Here is a 5,787-nt window from a genome sequence, read left to right on the forward strand (position 1 = left end):
AAATGAAAACATTTTGCTCTTCAGCAAGAAGTTACAACCACCTCATGAACCATTCTAAAGTAGCCCTGCTATACACATATGCTATAAGAGAAACAAAGAAACAGACTTGAAGTTTATTTTAAAATGATTATTACTGGATGAAGCCAATATGTGCTGTACTACTGTATACTTGTTACCAATGTAATTTTAGACTGCTTATTTATCTTTTGAGTATTATACATAATGAGATATTCTTAAATACCTCACAAATATGTTTAAAAATGGTCACATATAATGAGAAATATCAGGCTAGCCTCATACATACCTGCTATACCAAAAGTTAAAAGGCAAAGAAGCAATTACTAGGAAATTTTATAGAAAAAATTATAACTTCAAATTTTATAGCCAACTAAGTGCTGACCAATGGATAAGGGCATCAGAACGACGTTTGTAGATATTTGAGGGCAGATGACAAGGAATATTTTGTACCATTTCTGAAGAAAATACTGATTTTTTTTAACTCACGAAAATTAATGAAAAATAAAATTTCAAAAAGAGAACAGAGAATAAAGCATTTGAAAATGAACATTAAAGCCCACTAATGTAAAAATGTAGAAATACCTCTTTAAAATGGGGTTATAGATTAGAACATAAAAGTCAAATATCTCGGGGCACCTGGGTGGCTCAGTGGGTTAAAGCCTCTGCCTTCGGCTCAGGTCATGATCCCAGGGTCCTGGGATCGAGCCCCGCATCAGACTCTCTGCTCAGCGGGGAGACTGCTTCCTCCTCTCTCTCTGCCTGCCTCTCTGCCTACTTCTGATTTCTGTCAAAAAAAAAAAAAAAAAGTCAAATATCTCTGGGGTGCCTGGGTGGCTTAGCCGGTTAAGCAGTTGTCTTCGGCTCAGGTCATGATCCCATGGTCCTGGGATCGAGTCCTGCATTGGGCTCCCTGCTCAGCAGAGAGCCTGCTTCTCCCTCTCCCCTCTCCTGTCACTCTGCCTACTAGTGGTCTCTCTCTCTTTGTCAAATAAAATCTTTAAAAGAAAAAGTCAAATATCTCTTATGTAAAAATTTTTTTAAAGATTTTATTTTATTTTTTTATTTTAGAGAGGAGAAAGCAGGTGGAGGGGCAGAGGGAAGAGGTGAGAGAGAATCTCAAGCAGACTTTGCACTGAGCACAGAGCCCAATACAGGGTTCCATCCTACAACCCAGAGATCCTGATCTAAGTCAAAATCAAGAATCAGACGCTCAACAGACTGAGCCACCCAAGTGTCCCTGAAAACAACTTTTTTTAAAAAAAATTTTTTATTTTATTTTTTTTTTTTAATTTCTTTTCAGTGTAACAGTATTCGTTGTTTTTGCACCACACCTAGTGCTCCATGCAATCTGTGCCCTCTAATACCCACCACCTGGTTCCCCCAACCTCCCTGAAAACAACTTTAATGTAAAAGTGTATTTTTAATTACATATATATATACACACATATACATATATTATATAATAATCTAGCACTGAACATGTTTTAAATAAAGACCAAGAGGATGCAAATGAGTAGGGAAAGTGAAGTATGTTAATATCTTATCTCAAAGACAGAAGAAGAAAATGCAAATACTTTCAGTTCACCATGAGTGAGAAATATAAAGAAATACCATTAATAAAGGATTTTGGAATAATGAACCAGAAAAATTAGAATTAAAAATAATTTGCAACTTAATTTTTACATTAACAGTATCGAAAGCAAAACAAAATGTGAAAATGACATTTTATAATAGAAAAGTTTATAACCTAATATTACTGTGTATGTTATGAATCTTTAGTAGAAATTCTGACTTGGAACTCTGTATGCATCTGGATAGGACCTATCAACTGTCTGCCTTTAAGATATTAGAAAGAGACACCAACATCAGTCTTGGGAACTTCCACGTGCTAGAACTGAAAAGGATTTGAATTAAGGTCAACAACATGTACAAAGAAAGCCTCAAACATTTTGGTCTATTTCATTAGAAAAGCCTTCCAACATTTTAATTCTATTCAAAGAAACCACAGGCCCAAAATTGTGTCCCAAACCAGGGATAATTGCAGTTTCAATCTTCCCCAAAAATGTAGTTTTAACTAGTCAGTCAGCAATTTTCCAATCAGGACCAATGAGTCAGCCAAAACATCCCTCTCTATCCCTCAAAGGAAGATCTAATCTGCATGATAAGATTCCCTTCTCCCACAGTAAAGAAAAGCAATTTTACCTGGAACAATCCTTTGCCTTTACAGACAAGTTTCTTGCCCCATGCCCCTTAAAAAAAAATAATAAAAACTCATTTTTTACAACTTCTCAGAGCTGCCCTCTAACTTGCTATATGGGATGCTGCCCAACGTATTTAATAAAGCCAATTAGGTCTTCAAATTTACTCAGTTAATTTTTTTTAACAGAGTCTATCTCCCTTTCCCAGCAACTACTTTTCATTATATCAAACACTAACCCTTGTCACAAAGAATATGTTCAACTCACTACCCCCTAAATAAATTATGTATGCTATTTAGGTAACTTAAATCGTTCCCAATTTGTCCTTCATTTTGTGTGTGTGTGTGTGTGTGTGTGTGTGTGTGTGTGCATGTGTGCATGTATGCAAATGTGGAAGATTGGTAGGTAAAGAAGCTTCAGTTGTTCTTCAATTAACTTCCTAATTTTCATACCCACTTTTCATTTCCGCCCTTTATTCCTTGCTGACATACGTCCAAAGCTTATTTGCTAATCCTCTGAAGTCCCTCATCGCATGTTGTTGTCTGTGCTTATTTCTTCTTTTCCTCTTTTGACTCATTCTCATCTGCTCTCTGATTCATATCTATATCTATATCTATCTATATCTATATTCTCTGCCCCTCTTTTCTACCTTCCTACATGTATCTATCCATCTAATCTATGTAGATACAAAGATATTAGAGATCAGGAATCAAACTCGGTGTTAAACTTTTTTAATCTGGGCATTGGGATTTTTGTTCAGTTGTTGCCTTTTACTTCTCTAGAAATGATTATACATATATTCAAATACTAAAATAATTATTATTAGAATAAAAAATCCTTTTAAGACCCCCTCAGCTGGCAATTTCGCTTAGTAATATCTCCTAAAGTACAGTAAAATAACTGTTAAAGACTGTGTGCATAAGCATATTCATGGTAATTTATTTATATTATACAGAAAATGGAAAAAATGGAATCATCAATATAGGATTAAATTATGGCATAAACCAATCAATGAAATATTATGCAGCCATTGGAAATTATAATCTAATCATCTATTGTGGAGAAGGCCAATTATGACATGTTTTTCAGTGTTTGGGAATACATGCTTAGAAAATGTCTGGAATTACAGATGCCAAAACATAAGCAAAAGTATCATCTGAGTAATAGTTTGGCTTCCTTATTTTTCTCTATTTTCTTTGTTTTTTATTTCAGTGAACATGTGTTGCTCATGTATTCAGAATAAACCTGTTTCTAGCTTGAAAACTACAGAGAGCGTACTAACATAAAATGATATTTATGGCACTAACCAATACTATTTTGAAAGATGCCAGCATCTTAGTATTTGTCATCACAACATACAATGAGTATTTGACACTTTTAAGCTACTTTTATAAGAACCACTCTTTCTGCTATTTTTCTTGCCACTGTTTTTCCATTAGCAGTAGAGATATAACTAGACATATTTCGCCTTATGTGGTGGTGGTTTAAAAAACTGGAACACCTCGGGGCACCTGGGTGGCTCAGTGCGTTAAAGCCTCTGCCTTCGGCTCAGGTCATGATCTCAGGGTCCTGGGATCGAGCCCTGCATCGGGCTCTCTGCTCAGCAGGGAGCCTGCTTCCTCTTCTCTCTCTGCCTGACTCTCTGCCTACTTGTGATCTTTGTCTGTCAGATAAATAAATAAAATCTTAAAAAAAATTGGAACACCTCAATTTTTTTTACTGAGTATTTATCAAATGTTTTTAAAAATGATAATATTTCTTGCAGAGACCATAGCTTGCAAAAAAAACAGGCAAACTGGAGTTTATTATTTATAACTATCATAAATATCATAAATATCAGTTATTATTTATAACTATCATATTCTAAGTTAAATTGTAAAATTTCACATAATCTCAGCATTTAAACTGATTCAAGTATATTTTGTGAGTATTCTTCTCCAGACTTTATTACCAGACATTGGTTCTATGTCTACTTTTCTATCAGACTGCTCATCTTACCCAGATTTTTCTCAATAACAATAGCAATATCACGTGTTAATGAGCTTTTCACCAATATCTAAATTTCTGCCTTATATTTGATGCCATAACTTTCTTTGAATGATGCCATACATGTATTTTCATGTTCAAGCTATCTTTGCTGAAACACTAGAGAATGTCAAAAAAAATTATGGGATTCTATAAAAACAGAGCTTGAAAACAGTTTAAAGGTGCTCAAATACATTTTTATAAACTCTTAATTCCTGTAATAAATAATTTTCATTTCTGCTCTTCCTCTAAGTCTTCAGGGAGACACCATCTTTCATCTATTTTGTCAGTGTCTTTTCTAAAAATCTTACCTATTTTATTTATTTTTCCCTATTTATTTAGGTATTTACAATCTGGAGGATATGTGGTTTTACTTTGGCTATATAATCTGTCCCTCTTGGTGCTAGTTAAATTTTTATCTTATATTGATAGCAGGAAAGTGACCACACCACTGCAAAGTGACTCCTGCCCCAAGGAGAGGGAAAGATAACCATACACATCAGTCTACCTGAAGCCCCAGCAGTAGGCTGGCGGCAAACATATGGTCTGACTGCAGGCCTCTCTGACCAATGAAAACTTATTAGGGGGCAACACAAGGAAAGCACCTTGCAGTTTGGTTCTGCTGAATCTCTGGCAAGTGCCTGGTTTGACTCAATTCAAGCACAAGGGGCCCCTAGACTGGACCACTAACAACACAGGGATCAAATCCTGCCCTCAACAGGCAAAGAGATGACAAGACTTGTAGATGACAAGACTAACGGCAAAAGCAGCTCAGCCACAATAGATCCCTGAAGTGCCAGGTTCTGATGAACAGGGGACACTGTGCTGCCAGGCACTATAAGACCTCTTCTTAAGAAGGCAACTACTTTCAAGAGCGGATGATGTAGCTGAATTTCTGAACACACAGAAGCAGACACAGAGTTAGACAAAGTGAGGAGAGAGAAAAACAGGTACAAAATGAAAGAACACGACATAATCACAGCAAAAGAAGTGAATAAAATGGAGATAAGTAATATGCCTGACAAAGAATTTAAAGTAATGGTCATAAACATACTCACTGGACTTGAAAAAAGAGTAGAGGATCTCGACGAGACCCTCAACAAAGACACAGAAAACATAAAGAAGAACCAACCAGAGATGAAGAACTCAATAACTGAGATTAAAAATATGGTAGATGGGATAAGTGGTAGACTAGAAGCAGCAGCAGAACAGATCAGTGACCAGCAGGACAGAGCAATGGAAAGCAATCAAGCTAAAAAGGAGAGAGAGGAAAAAAAAAAACAATAATAAATGAAAATAGAATAAGGGAACTCAGCAAGTGAGGGAAGTCAGCAACCTATAAGTGTCATAACATTTACATTATAGGGATCCCACAAGGAGAAGAGAGAGAAAAGGGTGCAGAAAATACATATAAAGAGAAAATAGCTGAAGACTTACTGAATCTGGGGAAGGAAACAAAAATCCAGATCTAGAAGGCACAGAAAACACCCCAAAAAATCAACCCAAGGAGGTCCACACCAAGACACTAGTAATTAAAATGGCAAAA

This window comes from Enhydra lutris, unplaced genomic scaffold, assembly GCF_002288905.1.
Source record: "Enhydra lutris kenyoni isolate GAN:26980312 unplaced genomic scaffold, ASM228890v2 scaffoldscaffold23, whole genome shotgun sequence".
Classification (NCBI taxonomy): Eukaryota; Metazoa; Chordata; class Mammalia; order Carnivora; family Mustelidae; genus Enhydra; species Enhydra lutris.